The following is a 12886-nucleotide window of genomic DNA, read 5'->3' as shown; positions in this document are numbered from 1 at the left end:
GCTGAACGCCTGCAAAATTTTTGTTGAATATGCTGATTTTCTTGTTAAAAAATGTTTTAAAAAGCCTGGTGTAACATTAGAGTAAGTCATTTAATTAGGATTACAATTTGGTTGAAAAACGGGGTTTTGGCATCACCCACTCTTGTAGTCCACTTATAAATAAAGAGTTAAACAAATTCAGGACAAACATTTTATATTAAGGGCAAATCACTTTCATCTGGTGTTTTTTCAATAAATAAAAAATATTTTGATTTTTCGTAGAATGTTTTAAAAGAGAATGAGTAACTTTCATGGAAGTTATAGTAAGTGAGCTCAGAAAACAGGAAAGTATTATCGGTGCAAGTTATTTCATTTATTCTGTGAAACGAACGAAAAATAGTTTCTGGTTGTTTTAATCAATTTTATGCGTTGATAAGAAATTAGTTTTAATTGTATAAACATAGTGAAATTCTCTTTCATTTTAATGAAAAGTAACGCAATTTGGTGAAAAAAAAACAATTATAATTTTGTCTTCTTCTGAGTCAATAGACAAATTAATTATTTGGTCAATTAAAAAAGTTTGTTCTTAGATAAATTTTTTGCAGTCATTACTGATGCTATCTGCTACTAGTATGGGCAATTGTATTCAGGTCTCATTTCAAAACAAAATTTTTAATGTTTGGCTTGGCTTGACTTCTGATTGGCATCATAAAGGATAAAAGTTAAAAACTCGCTTTTCTTTATAATCAGTGGCCCAAAATGCATTTATGCTTTTCCTGGCCCTTAGACTGATACCGGCTGGTTTCTTCTAAATACAAACTGTGGCTATTAAACTTTTCTTTTACTTCATACTGTAAACGAATGCGATCTAATGGGAACGTTTTTATTTTGGTTTATGATACGTTTCTTCAACCAATGTGACGGAAGCTCTGTTGTCATCAATTAGTTCAGTATCTATTATGTATGAAAAAAAAACAATTCAATTTGCTCAATTGTGAAATACCATTTGGATTAATTTGAGATTTGGTACGTCCGTAACCACTTTGATCACCGGAAACTCCTTTAAGAATGCTTTCGTTTAGTTATGAATTGAAAAAAAAAACGTTCCAAGGATGAGCGATCAGATCTTGATCAGTTTTGAGCACTGATAGACGAGAAAATATAAACGGTAGAGCTTAAGGTTCTACTGTCAGTAAATTGAAAGCTTCAAATTAGGAAACTTGATTTTAAACACTTGATTTCAAACACAGATATCACTTTTTTTAAGGGTGCACACGCGTGCAAAAACTATAACACAGCCTGTTTAATTGACCCTCTGGCTTGTGATATTGGTTTAAAGCAGACTATGGTTTATCCTATCCTTATGCATTCTTTTTTCAGACCAAGTAATTGTTTTTTAAAGACGTCTCGCGCGTACAGTTGCTACACGCTTCCTGTTTTTTGCAGAAAAAAGGGTTGTTAACAAATTTAGCGAACTGGTTTACTGTTTGCAGCCTCGAATATTACAAATTGCTCAATTTTAAAACCAGACAAAATGACGAAAATTGATTGAGTGAATAGATTTTATTTTGCAGCAGACAAATCTAGATATTTGTAGAGAATGCTGTAACCTATCATTTGCAGTCATTAAAACTATAATAACTGTTTTGGCTGACGAGTTGGCCATTTGGGCTGAAATTGTAGTTGGGCGACATTACTATTTATAGTCTGGTTTAATGCCCTGCCCAAACGTGATCAAATCTGTGCGAGACGTCTTTTTTTTCATTATAGCTAATATCGGAGCAATATAAACAGCTGTGCCTGTTGCTTTGGTTACTCTTGTTTACAGTTATTCTTCAATTTTTGAACTTTTGGTCCTTTTTGAATTCAGTTCCTTCTACTGGGCATAAAACTTTTGCTGCTCAATTTATATCTAACTAACGGCAGTCTAATTTCTGTGCAATTTGAGGGCCAAAAGGTGAGACATTTTTCTTTATTAAGAATTGAGATGTTTAGATGACCTTATTCAATCTTATGTTTATTACATAACGAATAGACCGACATTGGAAATGAATAAGCAGCTTTAGAGACAAATGTACGTTTCAAATTAAACTGCATAGAGTTTTTGAAACAAAACACTCAATATCCCGTTGAAAAAATATTCGATGTCCAATCGAATCTTTTCCATCACCACTTTTTCCGATTTCCACAATCAGAGTTTGAAGAAATTGTGTATGTGAATGCATTTACGTACTTATTAATGTATGTGAGTGGTTGTGTTCTGAGCGGCCATGTAAGAATAGTTATAATGGAAACCTGCAAATTTCAGGGATCCCTAAATTGATTAGAAATTCTGAAGACACAAGAGGAGGTTCTTTTCAGCACTCTTCAAAAGACCAAGAGTTGAATTACAATGCTCCTTACTCAAAATCTCTCTCTCTCATTCTCTGTTTTTCATTTGTTTTTTTGCTCCGTTATGCCTTTGTCCAAAAAAACATAATAAGTAAGAATAGTAAGTTGGGTTCAATTTTTAATCATCACTTCATATAAGAACCTCTATTTTGTTGACACACTATTCACAGTTACTTGTCATGCGCCGCTATTTTAATTTACCTTTGAAACACGTTTTATAAGTATACAAATACATCAGTTGAGTATGTAATAATGCTGTTTCCTGATTGGCTGATGGGTTTTTTCACCAGTCTGACGTCACATACTTCAATAGACGAGGTTGACCTTTGAACTAACTCTGTTTGAACAAGTAGATAAGAGTTTAACCTCTCACTATAACTGAATTTAAAATATGTTTACTGTTTTTTATAACAGCTTCACACAAACAAGCCTGCTTACGCATTTTGAACCTATTCTCTGACCTTTTTAACGGTGTATAGAACAAATCTTTCTTCATTATTTTGATGTCTGAAAATTTGTCAATTTAGTTTCATTCAGTCAACTAGAATACTGCCTTGGTAGAAAGCCGGAACTGAATTTGGTAATATTTATATTAGAATTATTTCAAAATGGCCGCTAGTATGTCTGAAGAAGTAGTAAAAATTAGCTCCTGTCAATAACTGACAAATTTAATTGTTTGCTTACATTCTTTTTGTTATTCGCCATTTATTGTCTCGGCAAATGAAACAACGAAGAACAACACGGCGTATTGATTAATTTTCTAAAAACTGACAACCCATTAATTAGAAGGTGAGTGGTAAAATTTGTCTTGAACAATACAGTCTGTTTTTAGTTGCATGTAGAAAAATCGCCAATAAGTCATTATTTTATTCGAGTTAGAATCCTGTTTTACACAATCATTCAATTTTTGAAAATTTTATTCGAGTTTTAGTCCTGCAGATATACCCACAAGTTCTTGCACAATTTTGCCTACTTTTGGGTATTTGCAACAGAATTTCACTTGGTGTGATCATTCATACTCATGAGGACTAGAACGGAATGGCCAGCAACCTTTTGCTCTTATTTTATCTGAAGTCAATCGGATGTTCGGAATGACATTCTGGACCTCCTGCAGTTCACATGGCATTTTGAGACAAAATAGAAGATAGCTCGTGATTTCATTTTTCTGTTTTGATCAAGTTTCCTTTGCAAATGCGTAACTGCATTAAACTCAAATCAATCATATGGTAAAGCTGTTCAGTAGTGAAAAGTTGTATTTTAGCAAAATGCGACAGAACTTTGGTACAGTGATATCAATAAGATTGTTATCATGTAGACTGTAATAATAAGTTAGCTTAACTAGGCCAATTTTCCTTTAGCAGTATTTTTTGATCAACTCTTAAATTTTATGTTAGAACGCAATTTTTGTCCTTTTTTAAAGACAAAGTTCTGGGAACAAAAGGAACTTACGAGTACATCGGTTGAAACTTCTACTATTTGCATTCTGGATTTCGTAGTAACAATATCACAAGGGTAGCTATTTACATTTAATTTGGAAAGTTATAATTGTGGCGTAAAGAGAGAACCTGTTAAACCTGAATTTTCTTATACCATTGATTACAGTGTTTAATTGAAAAATAAGCCAACAACGGTATAGTCCAGGAAAAGACTCCGCTCCTCATTTATACGTTGAGGGAACAAATACACTGCTACGCATAAAAATTATTCCTTCATTTTGACTAAGAATCTTGGTATCTTGGCCATATCAGATGAAGTTTAGTAATTGCGTGGTGACGTTTAACACAAGGTTCTATTTTAGCAACGTTTAAGTTTATGGATTGTAACTCACTAAGCAAAAGATTGCAAGAAGGACCTGTATTAAAAAAAAACAATACGTATTGTCGGCGCACTACCAAAAGAGCTCACTCTGGAAATGCAGTGCAGAAATTTTCAACTGTGATTGAGTTTATATTCGATCGTTTTGCAGTGATTACCAGTATTGAAGAGCGAGGGGATCTGTTCATCGTACTAAACGTGACCACAATTTTTTTGTACGAGGTATTGGGGCACGTTCCATGAAGGGTTACCAATTTTATATGTTAGTTTGCACAGCTGACTGATTATTGGAGTGAAGTGCTAGTAGAAGAAGCTGACTAGAACCTCAACGGGGGGGGGGGCACTATGTATTAAGATAGGGAATGCAGAAATTGTCCCCCCTAGGGGGACACTTAGTGGGACAGTTAATGCAATTCGCAATAAATCTCCCCTCAAGCGTCCCCCTAGGGGGACAATTTCTGTATTCCCTATCTTAATACATAGTGTCCCCCCCGTTGAGGTTCTAGTCAGCTTCTTCTACTAGCACTTCACTCCAATAATCAGTCAGCTGTGCAAACTAACATATAAAATTGGTAACCCTTCATGGAACGTGCCCCAATAATTCTTCTATTTTACCTTTCGGCTGATTGTAACTTGGTTCAATTTGTTTACAAGCATGACCCAGTTTTTGTTACGACTAATTGTTTGCTGTGGCGTCTGTTTGTTTGTTTAGAACAGTGATATAAATTAAGCAAAAAAAATGTATTTCACAAAAATTTGATGTTTTTGTCTCTAAAAGATGTGAACTAGTTTGAAACATGTTCTGTGAGTAAAAAAAAAGTAGTCGGAAACACGTTTTTCGAAAATTGAATTTTTTGTCCCATCGGGGGACAATAACTTATAAAATTTTTTGAAAAATGGCGCCTAAAAAATTTTTCTTGATTTTTTGGCTTTAATCAATGTGAAATATTGTGAAACATGTTTTGTGAGTGAAAAAAAATGTCCGAAACACTTTTTTCGAAAAATGAAATTTTGGTCTCATAGGGGGACAATAACTTGTAATTTTTTTGAAAAATGGGGTTTAAAAAATTTTTGTCAATTTTTTGGCTTTAATCAATGTGGAATATTGTGAAACATGTTGTGTGAGTGAAAAAAGTTGTCGGAAACACTTTTTTCGAAAAATGAAATTTTGGTCCCATAGAGGGACAATAACTTGTAAATTTTTTTTGAAAAATGGGGCCTAAAAAATTTTCCTTGATTTTTTGGCTTTAATCAATGTGAAATGTTGTGAAACATGTTTTGTGAGTGAAAAAAGTTGTCTGAAAAACTTTTTTCGAAAATCGAAATTTTGGTCCCATATGGGGACAATAACTTGTAAAAATTTTTGCAAATTGGGGTCTAAAAAATTTTTGTCAATTTTTTGGCTTTAATCAACGTGAAATGTTATGAAAATGGGGTCCAAAAATTTTCAACGCTATTTCACTTTTAATCAATATGAGAAGTTGTGAAACACGTTTGGTGTGATAAACAACAACATTCATCTTACCACCACACCCCAAACACTCCCTTAAACATCAGCCAATTACAATTACCACAAACATACACCACAATGCATGCATACTTACACACATATATACATACATACATACAAAAATACATACATTCATACATACATATATACGTACATACATACACGCATACATATATACATACATACATACATTCATACACATACATACATAAATATACACATTGATAAAAAAACCAGAGTTGTACAAGGATATAATTTTTCACGTAATTATGTGTACAATTATGGTCATAATCACTTATGGCCATAAATGTACACATAAATGGGACAAAAACAAAAAAAATAATAACTAACCTGTTAGTAGATGTATAAAATCATTAATGATATATTGAGTAGAGAGTCATCGGATCATGCCCAAACATGTTCAGGGTCACAAAACTTTCCAAAATAAATTGACCAATCGGAGTGCTTGATTTATTATTCAAGTTGACAACCAATTAGAATCGAAAGATTTATAAACAAAAACTCTAAACGCTCACGTTCAGTAAACAGTAAATAATGAACACAATAGTAACAAAAGACATCAAGCTCATTCATGAGAAAGTTTTATCACTGAGAAGTAACATAAATTTTACACACATATCTTATCGACAATTATATTTCGTAGCTGCTTGTTCTTTGTTAGATCCAGAAGTTGACGGAGAAATAGCACTTAAATTTAGACCCTATGGTGGTTTTATTGGAATTGATAATTCAAGACTAGATCCCTTATTGAAACGGAGCAAAGTGCTACGACTTCATGCTGCACTGCATGACGCCGCTGGATTTATAAAAGATTGCCGAAACAAAGGCCCTGGATATGTTTACGCTTTCCGTTACTCACCAGTAAACAATTGTCTTTTTGGACACCTGACAGGAATGTTATTCATTCTATCAGTGAAAATTTTTCATTCACAATTGTTTCGTGAATTGGAATGTTAGAAAATTTTGGCAGCAAAACCACAAATATTATTGTCCTCGATCTCGAAGGTTTCAACCTCAAGTCACTTGGATTTATTATTAAAGAACTCAGTTTGTGTTCCAGTTACAATGATACAATATTTTTCAAACCGCCGCTTAAATTCGCTGATTTACCCGCACACGATAGACAAACGGTTATTTGGCTGACCAATAACCTACACGGTCTTGATTGGAACGAAGGTGATATACCTTACTGTGATTTGAAAACAATCTGTCTGAGTTTCAGTTTCCGATTCACACGGAAAAACTTTTTTGTTTAAGGCATTGAAAAGTGTGAGCTCCTCAGTAAGCTTTTACAGAAACTGTTTATAATCTGGAAAATCTTAATTTCCCCCGGAATCTCAGAGATAATATCAGAAGAACAAGTTCCCTCCTGTTATCATCATTCAAACTTTCGTTCAATAAACGATCAATTATCAAACCACTGCGCGGAACGTAAAGCAAGAATATTTTCACAGTGGACACAAAGTGATGCACAGAGAAGACACAGCAACTTTAACAACTTATCTGTCAGACAACTTGAAGATACTCACTTGCTTGACTCCACTTGACGATCAGCCGATTGTAATATTCAACAGAGTTCAGGATCCTTCTCCACCAATACAGAATAATTTTTCAAGTGATCAACAGAACCGAGCGAACTATCTCAACAACAAGCCAAACACAGCACAACAACCGCGTTACAACTCGCTTTATAGTGCAGCAGCAAGGCGTTATTTTGCAACCATTACTCTTTCTCCCGACGAGCTAGACAGCTTTAGGGCTTTCCTGCCCGTGATAGATAATTTCTATCACTTCCAACTGTACATAAAAAAAAACAGAGAGCTCGAGAACATCGGAATCAGTTCAATTATGGCTATGAACCAAACAAACCAGAAGCCTATGCAGTACCCCAAAGAGCAGCGAATCCCACGTTGGAAGCAATGGGCGGACAAAAAAGTTCCTCAATTTAGATTGAAAAAAAACACCACCAGAACGTGAGATATCACTTAATGAGATGCCGAATGAGTTGCGATTATATGTCTTGGAGCACCCCGAAGTTGAAAAAGTCTTCCATCAACCATCGTTCGAGGAAAATGACTCATCAACCGTTTGTTATAAACTAGAGATAAAAAGTCATATGAAAATTTTCAATTTGTTTGAGTTCTGGTACATGAAACAGTTGCCCAGTAAATAATTCAAAAATTTAACATTTTATTTGATCCTTGTTTCAATTCACTTTTCAATTAATTATTTTTCTCCAATGAATCAAAGAGACGAGGCTGACGCCGGTATCAGTAATTTAGTCTTTGACGTGAACAACAAGGAGAGGCCCCCATGGCGTTGTTGTTCAAATTCAACAGTGCCAAGGTCCGAAGTAATATTTTTTGTTCAAGTTAGTATCATTGTCTTAATGATCATTCTTTGCTTCTCTATGCTCTTTCTATTATCAGAAAGCTGTGAAGAGAAATCAATTTGGATTGCTCTCTTATCGAGTTTAGTTGGTTACATTTTAACTAATCCCAAACTATGAACAAAGTTATTCTTACACATGACAGGGTATTCATGTCAATTGTAGGACCAAGTGGTTGTGGTAAAACAGAACTCTTGTTCCGGATGCTAAAAGGTTCGACCTTTTATCCACGTTTTGAGAAAATTTATTATTTTTACAAAGAGTTCCAAACACTTTTCAAAGATATGCAACAAGTTATACCAGGGATTGAGTTTCTAAAATACTCAGGCTTTGATATAACAAAAAATCTATCACATTGTCTGCTTATCTATGACGATTCATGTGAAGAAATCTTCAACGATAAAGAATTTGTAAAAATAGCTACCTCAGGACGTCATCGCAAATTACATGTTATATACGTCAAGCATAATTTGTTCCATCAAAGCAAATGGTCCAGAACCATTGATCTGAATACAACACACATAATATTATTCAAGTCGCTTCGTGACATTCAACAAATTGAATGTCTTTGAAAACAGTTGAATTGTCTCCAACTGATAAAAGAAGCATACAAACTAGCAACTGCGGAGCCCTTTGGACATTTTATTGTTGATGTCGATCCCAAAACTAGTCAGGGTTTACAATTTGCGTCACATATTTTTGGACCTAATCCTTCAATTTTTTACATTCCTTCGGAGGAAGCCGTTGTTACACCAATTACGATTGAAAAGGAAGCATTTGCTTATGCTCAAGCAATGGGAAAATAGCACAAACAAGAACTCCAATATTGAATCCGAGTTACTTAAAGACGGCGACTTCATTTGGTTTCTGAGTGACTGTGTGATGAACGTACTCTCTGGAGTTGTTCCATTCAATAAAAAAGAACTAAAAAAATTTGAAAAAACTCTGCGTCAACTTTCGAACAGGAAAGTAGGGAAAACTGAACGGTTAAAAATAATTCGATCTCCCTCGGGCAACAATCTCATTAAACTCATAGCATTACCCTGCATTGAATATCTAGAACAAAATGCATACTGAAGAGTTTGTGTTAATACCTAAACAGATGTATACAAGAGAACAACCTCATGTCTCTCAATTACTCAGCAACAAAAATATTCACAATCCAGCCCAGCATATATCACTTCTCCAGAGAAACAAGTCACCATCAGCTCCTTCTGCCTCGCAACAGAATGCAGAACAACAAACTGACGCTTCAGTGGATGATAGAAGTACAATAAACAAGTCTATGGCGAAATCATTTACGACAGACAACACATCGACTATCAAAAAATGAGTGCTGAATGATATTAGAATCTTGAAGGGGATAAAGTTTGAAAGAGCGAATACAATACTGGACATAATAGAGGAATCAGATTCTGTTTCCTTGGACTCATCAAAGAGATTGCTTATTAATGGTACAAATACAGAAGTTCTTGCTGCTACGTTTCTTTACAATCTACAGCAAACCACTTGCAAACTATCTTTAGAACAATTCAGTGTATTAACGCATCTCGATATTGGTTCGCATTTGACTTGTAACACATACGCCAAAAAGTTTCTAAATTTATCATCTGAAGAGAGACTGCAATTTTTGGAATATGAGTCGGACAAAGAAGTTGCTTCAAAATCCCAGCGAAAGAAAACAAAAGCTTCTGACAACGACCAGAGAAACTTTGAAGAGGCAGAAAAAGAAATCAAACCAACCAGCCCCTGGGAGAATTACTTCCTATCAAGTTAAACAGTTAGACAAATTGTACACTAAAGGCAGTGCTGCATTTGGTAGCATTGCTAACTTGAAGAAGGCTAGCGGTTTCACCAGAGACAAAATTGTTCGCTATCTTCAGTCGAAAGCCCCGTACACAAAATACAGACAATTCAGGAAAAGTTTTCCCCGACTGAAAGCTGTTGCATATAGAGTAAATGAAATCTGGTCTGTCGATGTTGCGTATATGGATAAAGTTGCCCAACACAACAACGGTGTAAAATACTTGTTAGTGGCTGTGGATGTTTTATCACGTTACTTACGAGTTCAACCAATGAAAGCTTTATGTGCAAAAGATGCTGTTGAAGCGTTCAAAAAAATGATCAAGAAGAAACAACCAGAAAAAGTATGGACAGACAAGGTATCAGAGTTCAAAGGAGATTTCAAAAAATTTTGTGAAAAGAAAAGAATTCATTTATATACAACAGAAAGCGAAACCAAGTCGGCATTTGCAGAGAGGAACATTCGATCGCTTAAAAACATCGTTTACAAATATTTGGAAGAAAAGTGAACTTGGACATATATTGAAGATTTACCCAAGTTTGTAAATACTATAAACAGTCGTGTTAACCGGGTAACACATTTAGCACCTAATAAAGTTTTCAAAAAACATGAACCAATTTTAATATCATTAGCAATCAACACAACAAAGTACAAACCAAAATACGAATAAGGAGACCTTGTTAGGATTGCAAAGCACGACGAAAAATTCAGAAAAGGTTATAAACAAAATTATACAGGCGAAGTTTTTACGATATTCAAAATTGCTACCGTGAGTCCACCAACGTACAATCTTATAGATGCAAACAACGTTATAATTGAAGGTAAATTTTATGAACCGGAATTAGTCCAAGTAAACGTGTTAGTTACTGCAGATGAATAAAATGAATCCCGCCAAAGAATTCACAATCGACCTAATATCTAACGCATCAATGGAAGTTTTTGGTGAAAACACAATGGCAAAATTCCGTAACCAGTTATCTCAACCACTTATTTTGGATGGAGAGTGGCAAGTAGCTTTATCTTCAATATCCTTCCCATCAAACATCAACAACGTCAATTCAAACGGGTTAGTCGTTTATAAAAACTCTGGAGTGGAACTCGACGCCTCAAATAATCGAAGTGGACACGTCAGAAAAATTCGCAAAGGCATTTACAGTAGCTTGGATCAACTAATGGATGAACTCAGACGAATTGCTCAGTTTAAACAATTTGATTTTACTTTTGACAAAATTACTCATAAATTGGTTTTAAAATTCGGAGCGAATGAGGGTTTTTCATTTGAAAACGAAGAAGTTCCAAGTATTCTCGGCTTCAAGGGTATAAAAGACAACTCGCATGATGGATACATTCATATTGGATACAAATCACACAAAACTCTCAATAGACACCAAAGTGATTTTCCAGTTGATATAACCTGTGGCTCACAATTAATCTTTGTCTACATAGACGTTATAGAATATCAAATTATTGGAGACGTGAGAGCTCCTGTAATTAAAATCATTGAGACCGAAAGGCGTTTAAGAAACGGCAGCATAAACACTGTTACACCTATTCATCACAAGACATTTACAATTCTGGATTACAAGCCCATACTTTCTAACAATATTCAAAACATTAAAGTGGAGTTGAGGAACGAGGCCGGAAAACTCATTCCATTTAATGGAACAGGAAAAGTGATAGTAAGCTTAAAATTTCAAAAAATCAAGTGAAATGGAAGCTTACTACAGCAACCAAGCATCACAGTCGATGCCACATTTCTCCGGTCATTATCGACAAAGAGGAAGTGGCTTTGGAGCCCTCGCTGCAAGTATTGGAAGAGTTGCTCTACCATCGGCAAGAAGAATTATATGTCCGCTGCCAAAAGAATTGGCCGAGAGCTTTTAGTGCAGGGTGCACCTGAGTTGGTAAAAGTAGCAACGAAACGAAAGTCGGCAAAGCAGGCGTTGAAAAGCACGGTTGCAAAAACAGCCCGCAAACAAATTGGTGGTTCTCTCCATTCACGCATAACACGAGGCCGGCAAGCTATTAAACAATTTCATAGACTTGCAAAAAATTTATTTGGAAATCAAATGCTGAATACAAAATGTCGATGGAACTGATTTACGATATGACGCAGGTGATCCCGCTAATACTGATGCCGCATTTTTTGTGAATAATGTTCTTCATTCCCTATTTGCTGACTGCACTGTTTCTGCAAATGGAATAAAAATCTCATCTGCCAATGGACACTATGCTCACAAAAGTTTCATAGAAACAGAATTCTCGCACGGGACGGATGCAAAGAAGACTTGGTTAAAGTGTCAAGGTTATGAGTATGAAGCAAACCCTAGTGCAATTGCTAATGCATTAAAAGATGCAAGAAAGCAGGCTGCGAGAGAATCAGCTCAAATTACTCTTTATGGAAAACTAGCTGTTGACTTTTTCTCGTGCGAAAAACAATTAATAAGCGGAGTTACCCCGAAAAAATTTCTTTCCGAAGGTCACAAGATTATTTTGCCACTATAATTGAAGCAGCTGGCAAAAACTACAAAGTAAAAATTGACGAATCCAATCTTTTTGTTAGAAAGATGACTGTATCAGACAACGTAGTCGGAGCCATTGAGAAAACACTTTTGAGAACACCTGCAATATATCGATACAATGAAGTGATAACAAAAACTTTTCTTGCAACAACGGGGCAGCAAATTTGGAAGCACGAAGATATTTTTACAAAAGAACCCATAAGACGACTTAAAATTGCATTGTGTGCTGGTGATGCTTTCATTGGAACTTAAACAGTAAATCCCTTCAACTATCGAAAATTTGGGCTGCGTGAGAATACAGTGTTCCGAAACGGTTTCACTACAGCCGGTACACCAATGTCAACAATTGACAACAAGCGTTTGTACTACAATTCAATGAGCGCTTTAGCCTATGTAGAAAACGGTCATGGAATACCATTGAGTGAATTTTCAAACCATTTTATAATGGTTTTCGA

The 12886-nt window shown here is 35.1% G+C and overlaps 1 protein-coding gene across 10 annotated transcripts in view; it reads left to right on the top strand.

Annotated features, from left to right (window-relative positions):
• The window catches only part of LOC142341107 (voltage-dependent calcium channel type A subunit alpha-1-like), a 294273-nt gene that overhangs the window by 17143 nt on the left and 264244 nt on the right, over positions 1-12886 (top strand). For 3 of the 10 annotated variants that reach the window (XM_075392039.1, XM_075392043.1, XM_075392032.1), the window contains exon 1: positions 2993-3159. The exons of 2 other annotated variants lie outside the window; for them this stretch is intronic. The gene's annotated coding sequence lies outside the window, so the exon portion shown is untranslated. Of the gene's footprint in view, positions 1-2948; positions 3160-12886 lie in introns of those variants that run through there. 5 more of the 10 variants (XM_075392016.1, XM_075392024.1, XM_075392122.1 and 2 more) reach the window with 4 other exon arrangements.

The sequence above is a fragment of the Convolutriloba macropyga genome, chromosome 1, assembly GCF_964194025.1.
Source record: "Convolutriloba macropyga chromosome 1, txConMacr16.3, whole genome shotgun sequence".
NCBI classification, from domain to species: domain Eukaryota; kingdom Metazoa; phylum Xenacoelomorpha; order Acoela; family Convolutidae; genus Convolutriloba; species Convolutriloba macropyga.
Note: the sequence above shows the minus strand (reverse complement) of the source record. Positions and strands in the feature narration are given on the sequence as shown.